The 15758-nt window shown below is 40.6% G+C and overlaps 1 protein-coding gene across 28 annotated transcripts in view; it reads right to left on the bottom strand.

Annotated features, from left to right (window-relative positions):
- Window positions 1-15758, bottom strand: part of GCNT1 (glucosaminyl (N-acetyl) transferase 1) — a 258795-nt gene that overhangs the window by 200535 nt on the left and 42502 nt on the right. For 2 of the 28 annotated variants that reach the window (XM_081505762.1, XM_081505776.1), the window contains one exon: window positions 12583-12702. The exons of the other annotated variants lie outside the window; for them this stretch is intronic. The gene's annotated coding sequence lies outside the window, so the exon portion shown is untranslated. The remainder of the gene's footprint in view (window positions 1-12582; window positions 12703-15758) is intronic. 28 annotated transcript variants of the gene reach the window in all.

Here is a 15758-nt window from a genome sequence, read left to right as displayed (position 1 = left end):
ACTGGACCATATTTCCTATGCCCCTTGGGAAAGAGTGCTTTCTACACGAATTTAAAGCCAGATGACGTGATGAAGCGGAAAGAAGGCCCATGTCTCCCTTCTTCAGAGCCTCACGTCCTAGAATCAGGCACGGAAGGTGGCATAGAGAATCATTAAGTTATGTTTGTTGAATGAATAAATTCTCTCTCAAGTGAACCCACGTTCCTCTGCTAGAAATTAAACACCTATCCTTTCTCCCTTTGGAATATCAGAGAAGAGCTCTGTCTCCAGTTCTCTACACTTACTGCAAGGACTATACTATTTTAGAGAGTACAGCTAGAAGAACATACTGTTTAAAGATGAAATGATAATAAATGATTGTGTGTGTGTGTTAGTTGCTCAGTAGTGCCCAACTCTTTGCGACCCCACAGACTGTAGCCCACCAGGCTCCTCTGTCCATGGAATTCTCCAGGCAAGAATACTGGAGCAGGTTGCCATTTCCTACTCTAGGAGATCTTCCCAACCCAGGCACTGAACCCAGGTCTCCAAAATTAAGGCAGATTCTTTATCATCTGAGCCACCAGGGAGGCCCCAGTAAATGATTAAATCCCTCAAAAAATTGAAGAAATGGCATCAAAATTTTGCAAGAGGGACTGAGTGATAGCTGACTTGGGAGATCTCAGAAAGCTGACCCCTTGAAGCAGGCAGCAGAGAAAGCTCAAAGGCAACTCAATCTATAGCACAGTCCCCCGAGCCCTCCCCTCTCACTAAACGCTCCAGAGTTGGGAACACAAACTCCTCTGGGAGCAGCACGAAGTGGAGTAAAACTCCACTGAGTGAAAATCTACTTAAAAGACTCTTAAGACTCCCAGACCCCTCCCTCTATTCTTCGTAATCCAGTAAACACCCTTCCTGACACCAGCAGAAAACTTCAAAAAACATGAAATAGAATATCGGACATGGAGGGCACAAGGCACAACTGAAGCCAGGAGGGAATTAAGTCAAAGGTCCTCATTTCCAGAATACTGGCAGGCGGGCATACATACCTCCCAGGCTTTAGCCTCAGAGAATAGAAAACTACTTGATAGCCAAGAAAAGCTCATGACACAAAAGAGTTCAGAAAAAAACAGAGGAGGTTATCAGGTTAACTCTTTCCATTTAATCAACCACAATCCTTAGTGACAGAAAATAAAAACAACTTATTATTTCTCACTACTTTTGGAATTGGTTGGGCAATCCTTCTGGTTTTACCTGGGCTCACCTAGGTAGTTGCATGCAGATGGAGGACAGTTCGGATTGGAGGGTTCCATACAGCTTGTTCACATCTGCATGCAGTACTCGATGTTAGCTGGGGTGCCTCTCATCATGTACAGGCTGGACGAGATTCCTTACCTGGCAGCCGCAGGGCAGCATACCAAGAGAGCCCTGCAGCTCCAAAGCCTCGTAAGGGCTAAGAAGCAGAATATACACAACATCATGTCTGTTATATTCCACTGGAGAAAGACACTAGGGCTGCCATAACTCCAGAGGAAATAAGGTTTTACTTCTGGATGGGAAGGGAAGCAAAATCACATTGCAAGGGGGCACAGATACTGCAGTGGGAGGAATTTGTACCCATTAAATATTCTATCACATGGAGAAATTAAGATCAAGAGATGAAAACTGAAATGATGAAAAATTCCTAGTGTTTTTATCAGCAAAGACATAAGAGAAACTATTGTAATCATGAAACAAGAACAAGAGACTATGAAAACAGAACAGAGAATAAAAATGAGCTCTCAGAATCAAAAGTATGATAGCTAAAATTAAAAATTCAGTTGAAGAATCAGAAATTAAAGTTAAGGAAAGCCCCAAGATAGTAGAGCAGAAAGATAAATAAATGGAAAATAGGTAAATGAGAAATTTGATACAGAAGCTCCAACATTCAAATAACAGGCATTCCATTGAGAAAGAAGAAAATGAAGGCAAGAGGGGTGAAAAGGAATGGGAGGTGGGAGGGAAGTTCAAGAGGGAGGTGACGTGTATACCTATGGCTGTTTCATGTTAATATATGGCAGAAACCAACACAATCTTGTAAAGCAATTATCCTTCAATTAAAAATAAATATATTTTTTTTAAAAAAAGAAAAGAAAGGGGAGAAATTCATCAGAGAAAGAAGTGATGGAAAGGAAGGACATATAGGTTTTTTCAGATTGAAAGAGCCATACTGGTGTCCAGCACAGGAGATTAAAAACAGTTCTAACAAAGGAAGTATCTTGTGGTATTTCAGAACACTGGGACAAAGAAGATCCAAACTTCCAGAGAAGTGCTATCTTGCCATTGAACACCAAAATAATTCAAATAATTAATAATCCAAAAATCAACTTAATTCAAAATTAAGTTCAAAATTTCAAAGGAAGACTATTTCAACCTAGAATTCTTTATAACCTGCCATGCTGTTTGTCAGTGTAACATAGAATAAAGGCATTTCCATACATGCAAAGTTGCATGTAACTTTTCTCGGCAGGCTATTGCAAGAAGCACACCACCAAAAGACAAAGCCCATCAGTAATTATAAAAACAGTAGCACTATTTTGGAATGCTTAATATGTACAAGGAGCTCTTCTAAAGGATTTACCTAAACAACTCTTAGGATCTTCAGGATAACTCTAAACAGAAGATACTATTTTCCAGAGTAGGAAACTGAGGCATAAAGAGGTTAAATAACTACCAAGATCACTAAAGGAGTTCTTATCCAAATTCCACTGGAGGGGAATATACCAACAAGCAATTCTCTAGACACCAATCGGGTGTCTTCAAGTCAGCTGAATTCTGACAATATCTAACCAGAGACAGTGTCAATTACATGGCTTAAGAGTTCAGTCTCATCAAGTCTGACCTTCAGACTATAAAATCAGAAATTCCCACAATCCCATCCTCAGGTTCAATTAATTTGCTCACAGAGCAGCTCACAGAACTCAAAGAAACATTTTACTTAGTAGATTACTGGTTTATTATAATAAGATATGATAAAGGATACAGGTGAACATCCAGATGGAAGAGATGCACAGGGCATAGTATGGGGAAAAGATGCAGAGCTTCCATGCTCTGAGAGCACCACTTTCTGCAAATCTCCACACTTGTACCAAGCTGTCCTTCTAGGTTTTTATGGAAGTTTCATTACATGAAAATGATTGATTAAATCACTGGCCATTGGGGGACCCAATCTCCAGATCCTCTCTCCTCCCCAGAGATGGGAGGTAGAGATGTAGGGAGTGGGACTGAAAGTTCCAACCCTCTAATCACTTGGTTGGTCCTCCTGCAACCAGCCCCCATCTTCAGGTGGGATCCAAGGGTCACCTCATTAACATAATAGACAATTTTTGCTGCTCTCATCACTTAGGAAATTCCAAGGGTTTTACAGGAGCTCTGGGCCAGAAATGGACCAGACGAACAAATATACATTGATTGTAAATCACAGTATCAGTCACAAAGCTAGGAAGTGGAATAGCTAACATTCGAACCTACACAATCTAGCCCCCCAGTTTTATATTATGCAGCCAGCACTCCACATCTATGGGCTCTGTATCTGTCAGTTCTGCATCCTTGAATTCAACTAAACTCAAATCAAAACTAGTTGGGGAAATTCTCTGGCAGTCCAGTGTTTAGGACTCTGCAGTTTCACTGCAGGGAGCATGGGTTCAATCCCTGGTTGGGAAACTAAGATTCTGCAAGCCATCAGGGCAAGAAAATAAAAAAAGAGTGATGTATTAAAAAGAGAGAAAGAAAGAAAAAAATTACACGTGGCTCACATCCTATTTTTATTGGACACTGGGGTTCTAGGGAGCAGGAAGTTCTGGGGGCACTGGGAAAGGATTATTTTCATAACTACAACTTTTTGTTAAGAGACAACTATCCATGGGTCCCTCATATTTCTGAACATCTTGCAAGTAAGGTACTAACTGCCTTTTCATTCTGGACTGTTTTTTAAAGGCTATTTGTGCAGTGAACAGCCTTGAAAGACAGACAGTGCTTCCCTCACTAGCAAAGGGCAAGTGTGCTTACTGTTGGGATAATAAATGAAATATCTCTGGGAGCAAAGGGAAAGCATGTTCATTGGGCACCATAAAAGATGCTGGTTCCCGAAGCTCAGGGTTCCTTCCCTATAATGCAACCCACTGTCTGTGCAGATTATCAACTGGCTGTGTTCATACTGCCCTGTGGGAACTAGGACTTACGAACCTACATGAAAAATGCCAATACTCTGCTCTGTTATTGCTGTAGGTAGTAAATTAAGCATTGTGTTTGGCCCAGGAGCCTTAGGTCTTCTGCAAGCATCCATGAAAACCAACAGACTTGCTAGCTTTCAATTAGGATAAAATCTAAGACCTTTGATAGGCCAAAGAACTTTGATGTTACACTCTTATGGAAATATCTGCATTTTCAAACACTGTGCATTTATAAACTTTGATTAACATAAAGGATACATTTTTCTACTCTTAAAGGTGGTGATAAAATTAAAAGCTTTAATGACAGTTAATGAGTTTTTAAGCATAACTAGTACAAATCAATATTATCAAGTCTTGGTAAATAGAACAATTATTAAAACTTCTTTTCTTCCATTTTTGCCTTCTTTTTACATCTTTCTTAACTACTTAATCTCACATCAAAACACATTTAATAATTATATAAAATTTTGAAGTACATAGTAAATATAATTAATGACCCATCCCTAATTTTAAATGAGATGAAACTAAGTAAAACTAGGTTTCATCCGTGTGGTCACCTACAGAAGAAAAATAAATAAAAGGTTCCCCATGCCTGAATCAGAAGTACAAAATGGCAACCCACTCCAGTATTCTTGCCTGGAAAATTACATGGAGAGAGGAGCCTGGCAGGCTCCAGTCCACAGGGTCACAAAAGTGTTGGACACAACTGAGTGACATAGCACGCATGCCTGAATTAATGACATGAAAAGTTCTACAGAAAATTTTTTCCATTTACTCATTACACTGCTACAGGACAAAATCTCATTTAAATAACTCTTCCATTTCATTCATGCCTGGAAATAGTATTCATTCTTCTCAATTGCCATCATTTTCTCCCCTGACGCTAGGCAGCTGATGGCGTAAAACAAGAACTCAGTTCAGGTCGGTTCAGTCACTCAGTCGTGTCCGACTCTGCAATCCCATGAACCCCAGCACGCCAGGCCTCCCTGTCCATCACCAAGTGCTGGAGTCTACCCAAACTCATGTCCATCGAGTCGGTGATGCCATCCAGCCATCTCATCCTCTGTCGTCCCCTTCTCCTCCTGCCCCCAATCCTTCCCACCATCAGGGTCTTTTCCAATGAGTCAACTCTTTGCATGAGGTGGCCAAAGTATTGGAGTTTCAGCTTCAACATCAGTCCTTCCAATAAACATCCGGGACTGATCTTTAGGATGGACTGGTTGGATCTCCTTGCAGTCCAAGGGACTCTCAAGAGTCTTCTCCAACACCACAGTTCAAAAGCATCAATTCTACGGTGCTCAGCTTTCTTCACAGTCCAACTCTCACATCCATACATGACTACTGGAAAAACCATAGCCTTGACTAGATGGACCTTTGTCGACAAAGTAATGTCTCTGCTTTTCAATATGCTATCAAGGTTGGCCATAACCTTCCTTCCAAGGAGTAAGCCTCTTTTAATTTCATGGCTGCAATCACCATTTGCAGTGATTTTGGAGGCCAAAAAAATAAAGTCTGACACTGTTTTCACTGTTTCCCCATCTATTTTCCATGAAGTGATGGGACCAGATGCCATGATCTTAGTTTTCTGAACGTTGAGCTTTAAGCCAACTTTTTCACTCTCCTCTTTCACTTTCATCAAGAGGCTCTTTAGTTCTTCTTCACTTTCTGCCATAAGGGTGGTGTCATCTGCATATCTGAGGTTACTGATATTTCTCCTGGCAATCTTGATTCCAGCTTGTGTTTCTTCCAGCCCAGCGTTTCTCATGATGTACTCTACATATAAGTTAAATAAGGAGGGTGACAATATACAGCCTTGACGTACTCCTTTTCCTATTTGGAACCAGTCTGTTGTTCCATGTCCAGTTCTAACTGTTGCTTCCTGACCTGCATACAGGTTTTTCAAGAGGCAGGTCAGATGGTCTGGTATTCCCATCTCTTTCAGAATTTTCCAGTTTATTGTGATCCACACAGTCAAAGGCTTTGGCATAGTCAATAAAGCAGAAGTAGATGTTTTTCTGGAACTCTCTTGCTTTTTCGATGATCCAGCGGATGTTGGCCATTTGATCTCTGGTTCCCCTGCCTTTTCGAAAACCAGCTTGAACATCTGGAAGTTCACGGTTCACATATTGCTGAAGCCTGGCTTGGAGAATTTTGAGCATTACTTTACTAGCATGTGAGATGAGTGCAATTGTGCGGTAGTTTGAGCATTCTTTGGCATTGCCTTTTTTAGGGAATGGAATGAAAACTGACCTTTTCCAGTCCTGTGGCACTGCTGAATTTTCCAAATTTGCTAGCATATTGAGTGCAGCACTTTCATAGCATCATCTTTCAGGATTTGAAATAGCTCAACTGGAATTCCATCACCTCCACTAACTTTGTTCGTAGTGATGCTTTCTAAGGCACACTTGACTTCTCATTCCAGGATGTCTGGCTCTAGGTGAGTGATCACATCATTGTGATTATCTGGGTCATGAAGATCTTTTTTGTACAGTTCTTTTGTGTATTCTTGCCACCTCTTCTTAATATCTTCTGCTTCTGCTAGGTCCATACCATTTCTGTCCTTTATTGAGCCCATCTTTGCATGAAATGTTCCCTTGGTATCTCTAATTTTCTTGAAGAGATCTCTAGTCTTTCCTGTTCTATTGTTTTCCTCTATTTCTTTGCATTGATCGCCGAGGAAGGCTTTATCTCTCTTTGCTATTCTTTGGAACTCTGCATTCAAATGGGAATATCTTTCCTTTTCTCCTTTGCTTTTCGCTTCTCTTCTTTTCATAGCTATTTGTAAGGCCTCCTCAGACAGCCATTTTGCTTTTTTGCATTTCTTTTCCATGGGGATGGTCTTGATCCCTGTCTCCTGTACAATGTCACGAACCTCCTTCCATAGTTCATCAGGCACTCTGTCTATCAGATCTAGTCCCTTAAATCTATTTTTGACTTCCACTGTATAATTGTAAGGGATTTGATTTAGGTCATACCTGAATGGTCTAGTGGTTTTCCCTACTTTCTTCAAGTCTGAATTTGGCAATAAGCAATTCATGATCTGAGCCACAGTCTGCTCCCGGTCTTGTTTTTGCTGACTGTATAGAGCTTCTTCATCTTTTGGCTGCAAAGAATAAAATCAATCTGATTTCGGTGTTGACCATCTGGTGATATCCATGTGTAGAGTCTTCTCTTGTGTTGTTGGAAGAGGGTGTTTGCTATGACCAGTGCGTTCTCTTGGCAAAACTCTATTAGCTTTTGCCTTGCTTCATTCTGTACTCCACGGCCAAATTTGCCTGTTACGCCAGGTGTTTCTTGACTTCGTACTTTTGCATTCCAGTCCCCTATAATGAAAAGAACATCTTTTTTGGGTGTTAGTTCTAAAAGATCTTGTAGGTCTTCATAAAACCGTTCAACTTCAGCTTCTTCAGCATTACTAGTTGGGGCATAGGCTTGGATTACCATGATATTCAATGGTTTGCCTTGGAAATGAACAGAGATCATTCTGTTGTTTTTGAGATTGCATCCAAGTACTGCATTTTGGACTCTCTTGTTGACCATGATGGCTACTCCATTTCTTCTAAGGGATTCCTGCCCACAGTAGTAGATATAATGGTCATCTGAGTTAAATTCACCCATTCCAGCCCATCTTAGTTTGCTGATTCCTAGAATGTCTGACGTTCACTCTTGCCATCTCCTGTTTGACCACTTCCAATTTGCCCTGATTCATGGACCTAACATTCCAGGTTCCTATGCAGTATTGCTCTGTACAGCATCGGACCTTGCTTCTATCACCCGTCACATCCACAACTGAGTGTTGTTTTTGCTTTGGCTCCATCCCTTCATTCTTTATGGAGTTATTTCTCCACTGATCTCCAGTAGCTTATTGGGCACCTACCGACCTGGGGAGTTCCTCTTTCAGTACACTATCATTTTGCCTTTTCATACTGTTCATGGGGTTCTCAAGGCAAGAATACCGAAGTGATTTGCCATTCCCTTCTCCAGTGGACCACATTCTGTCAGACCTCTCCACCATGACCCATCCGTCTTGGGTGGCCCCACACAGCATGGCTTAGTTTCACTGAGTTAGGCAAGGCTGTGGTCCGTGTGATCAGATTGGCCAGTTTTCTGTGATTATGGTTTCAGTGGTTTCAAGAACTAAAACCTACAATTTCTGCACACAGGCTTGGCAGGCCCCATGAAATACACCCCAGTCTGCACAATTTCAGAGGGGAAAGCTCTAAGTCCATCTAGAGGAAAAGAAAGGATCCCCAGAGCATTCCTCGATTACAACCCACCTGAATACTGAAAATGGGTAGGATTTAGATACTAGGAAATAGGAGAGAAAAGTATACTGACAGAGTGAAAGCCTGAAGCAAGGGAAGCCGGAAAGGAAGATGAGATAGCGATGTGTAACAGAAGCAGCTTTAACAAGAGGAGGAAGGTAAGAAATAATAGCTGTTTGCTACACACGTTCCTTAACCCTAGGGACCTCCTTTTAAATTCTATTATGACACGAGGTCTGTTTCTCAGTTATAGTGAACCACAACAATGAGTAGACTTTTAAGCACATTCGTGGAAGCTAAGGCCAGGTTCCAGTGAAGAAATCAGAAGAGTGATGATAAACAGGGGACACATACCCACCCCAAATGATTAAAACTCTCACTCATAATAAAAAGTCCTTCTGAGAAGCAGCCAGGAAGGCTGTAGGGAAGCCCAGCCCAGAAGGAGCAGTGGTGGTAGCCCAGCTTCAGGGCCACAGCTCTGTCCTCCCTGGGCTGGCTTCCCATCCCATCCATCAAATGACCTTTGCTCAGTAATAATGAAAATGTTCAACCTCAGAAAGGAAGGAAACCTGGGAATAACCAAGACACTGTTCTGAAAATATCCTTTGTGAATATAAGGCAAACAATTAGCACACAGAGATCACAGAGTAGACTTGATCTGTATGTTCTCTGAACGCTTTCTTTTCCTCATACACCCTTTATTATACACACACACACCCTCTGAATGTTTTTCATCTGGATCTCTCTTTACATACTCAATGACAGCTTGAAAGAGTGAAATAAAGCTTAATAAATGCCCTGGGTTTGTCCTTTTTTCTGAGAACCTAGACTTACACATTCATGGAGTCAAAAAAGAAAGGTGGGGAGAGGATGAGAGCACCAGAAGCTCGAGACACAATGAATCAAAATGAATGACCTGAGGGCCTCCCCTTCCTACACTGTTGTCTGTGTCCTTTGGCCACCAGAGTGGGGCCTGTGGCTGATGAAACAGAGCTTGAAGACACTGGCTCCAGCTCATGAGGAAATGCGTGCAGGGAAATACAGCTGGTCAATTCAGACCGGATTCTACAATTACGCGTCCCTTGAGTCTTACCATGTGTTTTCCACAGCAAAAAAGGTTCCATTAATCCCACCACAGTTGGCACCAATAGTTTCTCAATAACCTTCACTCAACTTCTCTTCAAATTTACAATTTAGTGGTAGAAATATATATGTTTACCCATACAAGTTGTATCCATTCCCTTAAAAGCCAAAAGAATGCCCATGACTGTACTAAAATATCAAAATTAGTGCATTATATTAGTAATTAGGAAAAGCAAATGATAAAACGGGGTGTGTGTGTTTGTATATACCCACAGAGTGGAATATTCTTCAGCCTTCAGAAGGAATCAAAATCTGACACATGCTACATTCATCTTTGTTAAGTGAATAAGCCAGTCACAAAAACACAATACTGTATACTTCCACTTATAAGGGGTACCTAGAGTAATTAAATTCATAGAGGTGGAAAGTAAAATAGAGGTTACTACAGCAGTGTGAAGGGGAAAGGAGAAGTTATTGTTTAGTGAGTCCAGTTTCTGTTCGGGATGATGAGAAGTTCTAGAAATGGACAATGCAGATGGGTGTAAACACTCTGAATATACTTAACGCCACTGAATTTTCCCTGACTCCATTAGTGACATAGTTTTATACTTGAGGGTTATTTTTTTTAAGCTCTGTTATGATTTTTAAAAAGATGCCATTGGCTTGTACCTTGACGCCTTTACAGTAGGTATGTACATTTGGGCAAAAATGTTGCTTAGAAGAGGCTTCTTAAATTAAGAGAAATTTGTTAGGAGTATAGGCAGGAGTGACCCCAGGTCGTTTGAACACACTAAGACAGACCTTTTCAAGTCTCATGCCATGAAAATTTGGAGATAAAGAACAAAGATCATCTGTCTGGCAGTCTCTCAAAGACCAGTGTGTTTCTTATTGCATATGAGACTAGAGTATTATCCCATTTTCCTTCAAGTACCAGTAATGGCTAAATGTGAAATACAAAAAACCTATCCTCTAAGGCACTAAGTTCATTCGCAGAGGTGGACCTCATCAGAACTGAATAGAGATACATCTATTTATGCACAGACATACACACACATAGAGTTTGTTTTCTGAAGGAATCTTCAACCTCCTTACCACTACATGCCAAAGTAAGTATAAAAGGTCTCATTGTTTACTTTAAAATTCCAGACTGAAGAGTAATAAACTTTTTTCTTTCCCTTTTTAAAAAATGAATAGTAGGTGGCTTATAATACTGAAGAGAGTACTGAATAGAGCATAGTTTCATAGAAACAAAATTTTAGATTTCAAAGGTATCTTAAGGTTCATTTTCCCCACTCTTACTAAATAATTTTAAAGATGAAAAAATCAGCACACAGAGTGCACCCAGCTGGCAAGGCCACCCAGCAAGAACAATTCTTAAGCAGAAATATCTTACCAGTGGCTCTGGTTTCTGTCCCACCTGATCATCATGAAGCCCACAGGTCCTGAATTTTTTGAAATCTCAATTTTAAATACTCTCAGGTTTAAATGCTTCCTGGGTTCCAAAAATTCTAATTCTAAAATACTAGATTCTGTCTTGCTTTTAGAAGAATTCCCAAATTTCCAGATCACACCACCTGTCGGATTTTCAGCTTGCTAAGCAAAATCATCAGAGCAAATATTCTCAATCCATACAGAAAAATAAACAACTAACCATCAGCAGGAATGACAAGTGCTCTTTGCCCAGTTTCCTTCAACATGTTAAAATCCAGCTCCACCTCTTGCACGTGGCCCCTTTTCTGAACCACAGTGATTGCCCCCTTCTTTGAAATCCAATATCATTCACTCTAGGAAGCCACAGAGCAAAACAGCAGTGTGAAGTCAAACACAACTGAGACTAAATGCTAACCATGCCAAGTCCTAATGAGTGGCTTCAGTAAGCTACCTAACTTCTCTGAGCCTTAGTTTCCTCATCGGAAAAATGAAGCTTTTAATCCCCTATTTGGTTGGTGGTGATTCAAAAAACAAAAACAACCTATAAAGCAACTAACATGGTAATTAGTATGCATCATTTCGTCAATAAACAAGGGTTATCACCATCACTGGTCACTTAATTCCACAGATCTCCATCTCTGAACTGATCCAGGCACCTCCTTGGTCAGCGCCCAGTAATCAGTAATCTAGCCTCACCCTTCATTCCCACCCCTCCACCACCATGCAGCTATCCCTCCCCCACCCTACTCACACTGGCCCGTGGGCCTTGCATAGGCTTATGCAATCAGTAAGGACTCAAAGAATGAACAAAACAAACAAGTCTAAATATTGCAAAATTCACTCCCTTCCACTCCATAAAAGGTAGGGCGGTATCTTGGATGCTTCTTGTTAACTGGGCCTTCTAGCTCAGTTTTTTCCAGATAAAGAAACTAAAGTACAGTACATAAATGCTCCAAATTATAGTCTGTCAGTGAGTGTAACGTGAATTCAAAGCAATCTGTGTTGGATCTTACAAAATGAACATCTACAAACAAACCCCAAAGGACTGGCTTCATGCTGGATGGCTCCCATCCTATCTTCAGGATTGATCTACCTTTCTTAACCTTTCTGCACTTCAGTCTCCTCACCTGTGCACAAGAGCAGATGAGTTCAGTGAGGGGAACCTACACCTGAGTGATAAAGTATTTTGCTGTTCTTCAGCAGATGGATGATGGACAGGGACTAGGTATGAGAAGGCTGAGCTTTGACTGAATTGAGGATCAAGAGAGCACAGAATGGTAGGCAAGTCCCATTGCAAGATAAAATCTCAAGTAGAATGCATTTCCACAAGTCTGAGATCTTATTTTTCTTCCCACATTGATAGTTTTGAAAATGACAGGCATTTGATGCATTTATACACTATGTGTTCATTACTACGGTGGTTTCTTTTTTGTAATTTCCTTTGTTGTTGTTGTTCAGTCACCGAATCGTGTCTGACTCTTTGCAACCCCATGGACTGCAGTAATTTCCTTAAAGACTGATATTAAGTTGATGGTGCTCATACAAATGAAGTTATTGCAGAATTAAGGAAATTTTAAAAATTTTAAGTAAATGTTAGGCAAGTTCTTTTTACATACATTTTCTCTTTAACAGTTAAGGAAACTGAGGCATTCACTGCTCTGCTGACCATCTGCTGGTGATCTGCTCCAGCTAACCAGCAGGAAAGAGGTGAGGTGGGGCTCAACCCACAACTGACTCTGGGGAGAGAGAAGAGGGAGCAGAACAGTCTGACTTTCTATCCAAGAACCACACTGGATCCAGTTATTAACAGCTTTGAATTACACCTTGCCCTACACCTCCTCACCTTACAAGGAGCCCCAGAACCTTCCAAGTCTTCCCTCGGGTGTAACTATGACACAATCTCCTCCCAAAGACTTCAGACCAAAGGTACAGCAAAACAACCTCTTCAACCCTCAGATACACATATGTGAGCTGAGCCAACATTCCCTTTAAGAAGCTTCATAAACTTGAGGAGCAACCTTTATCTATCATTTTATCTAAATGACATTTAGGTCCAGTCGTTGAATTTGAAATTATTGCCCAAGAGTGAAGGAATTCTCTATGTAATGACAGAAAAAAATGGTGTTTGAGATGAACTGGCATTCAGAGATGAGCTATGGACATGTACGAATATACTTATATCTTTGTTTACTCTTAGCTTTTCCTTGGAATTCCAGGAGGACTCGAAGATTAAAATTTATCAATTTCTATGGCTCTTGATGCTCTTTCAAATAGACTATAGTATTTACTTAAACTGAGTACCCTAATATCTGAGTATCATTTTCTCTACATTGACTCTATAATTATCTTAATTATGTAGTACATATTCATATACTGTGTAATTATTTTTGACCTATTCCAACTGTAAAATGATACAGCAGAGAAGTTTCATTTTGTATTTCTTTCATTGCCAGTGGCTCAATATGAGTATGTCTACATGTGAGAGAAAGGAGAGTCTGGTAGCAATGATTTCTATCCTAGAGGCAGACTATCCAGTTCAAAAACTGGACACAATCATCTACGAACTCAGACTTTCTTAAGCCCTTAACTGCTCCAAGTGTCAGCTCCTTCACTGGTTAAAATAATAATAATTTTAAGCAATTTAATTGGGTTAAGGATCCTACATACATTAGTTTTTAAAGAGAGCAAGTGAGCCAACCAGTAATATGCTTACTCTATACTTGATACAAGTAATGCTCAAAATTCTCCAAGCTAGGCTTCAGCAATATGTGAACCATGAACTTCCAGGTGTTCAAGCTGGTTTTAGAAAAGGCAGAGGAACCAGAGATCAAATTGCCAACATCTGCTGGATCATCGAAAAAGCAAGAGCATTCAAGAAAAACATCTACTTCTGCTTTATTGACTACGCCAAAGCCTCTGACTGTGTGGATCACCACAAACTGTGGAAAATTCTGAAAGAGATGGGAATACCAGACCACCTGACCTGCCTCTTGAACAACCTGTATGCAGGTTAGGAAGCAACAGTTAGAACTGGACATGGAACAACAGACTGGTTCCAAATAGGAAAAGGAGTATCTCAAGGCTGTATGTTGTCATCCTGCTTGTTTAACTTCTATGCAGAGTACATCATGAGAAATGCTGGGCTCGATGAAGCACAAGCTGGAATCAAGATTGCAGGGAGAAATCTCAATAACCTCAGATATGCAGATGACACCACCCTTATGGCAGAAAGTGAAGAAGAACTAAAAAGCCTCTTGATGAAAGTGAAAGAGGAGAGTGAAAAAGTTGGCTTAAAGCTCAACATTCAGAAAACTAAGATCATGGCATCTAGTCCCATCACTTCATGGCAAATAGATGGAGAAACAGTGGAAACAGTGGCTGACTTTATTTTTGGGAGCTCCAAAATCACTGCAGATGGTGACTACAGCCATGAAATTAAAAGACACTTACTCCTTGGAAGGAAAGTTATGACCAACCTAGATAGCATATTAAAAAGCAGAGATGTTACTTTGTCAACAAAGGTCCATCTAGTCAAGGCTATGGTTTTTCCAGTAGTCATGTATGGATGTGAGAGTTGGACTATAAAGAAAGCTGAGCGGCGAAGAATTGATGCTTTTGAACTGTGGTGTTGGAGAAGACTCTTGAGAGTCCCTTGGACTGCAAGGAGATCCAACCAGTCCATCTTAAAGGTAATCAGTCCTGAATATTCATTGGAAGGACTGATGTTGAAGCTGAAACTCCAATACTTCGGCCACCTGACGCGAAGAACTGACTCATTTGAAAAGACTCTGATGCTGGGAAAGATTGAAGGAGGGAGAAGGGGACAACAGAGGATGAGATAGTTGGATGGCATCACTGACTCAATGGGCTTGAATTTGAGTAAACTCTGGCAGTTGGTGATGGACAGGGAGGCCTGGCATGCTGCAGTCCATGGGGTTCCAAAGAGTCAGACACAACTGAGCGACTGAAGTGAACTGACTGAACTGATACTTGATACATAATGAACCTTCAGTAAACATTAGCAGTTTATTATTATTGTTTGTATTTCCTCACCTGGACACTGTTCAAATCTTTAACTCATATCTAACCCAGGGATTGAATCTGCATTGCCTGTGTCTCCTGCATTGCAAGTGGGTTCTTTATCCACTGGGCCAGCAGGGAAACTTGTAACTTTTTTCAGAGCCCCCCAAGTAAGAAACTGTATTTGAAGTTTATTAACAAATACCTAAATACACTTAATTTAACTCCACAGGAGCAGCTATTATACAAAACACTACACAAAAAGCTATTATATAAAACCTATTATATAGGTTCTGGGGAAAATGCATCTCCCTAATCTCAAAGAATTCACACAAAGGTTATTTGCTGAGCCTTCTGGGAGAAATTATAGGCTTGGCCAAAAAATATAGTAAAAAACTATTTTGGAAACAATGCATCCATTGTAAAGCTGAAAGAAACTTGAGATTGCATCTATTCCTGCTAGAAACACCAGCTCTGGGGGCAGTTACTAGCTTGTGGAGGTGGGGTAGATTCTGTGGTCCAAAAAATTGCGAGAAATGTGGTCAGAAACAAAGTTAGACAAGATGCTGCATTCCTGGGCTTCTTCCTCCTTATAGCTCTTAAGATGGCAATGCTTACCATGAATATTTAAAGACAGGTAGAAGGGACAAGAGTATTCAGCATTTCCCAAACTTATTTGACCAAGAACAAACTTTAGAGCCACAGATTACCAGCCCGTAAGGAAAAAATTCAGCTAGTCCCAAGTCCCACCCTCCTCTTTAACTAAAGAAGC

This window comes from Giraffa tippelskirchi, chromosome 1 (assembly GCF_054371585.1).
Source record: "Giraffa tippelskirchi isolate mGirTip1 chromosome 1, T2T-mGirTip1v1.2.pri, whole genome shotgun sequence".
In the NCBI taxonomy this organism is placed as follows: domain Eukaryota; kingdom Metazoa; phylum Chordata; class Mammalia; order Artiodactyla; family Giraffidae; genus Giraffa; species Giraffa tippelskirchi.
The sequence above is the reverse complement of the archived record's forward strand: the minus strand, read 5'-3'. Positions and strand labels throughout refer to the sequence as shown.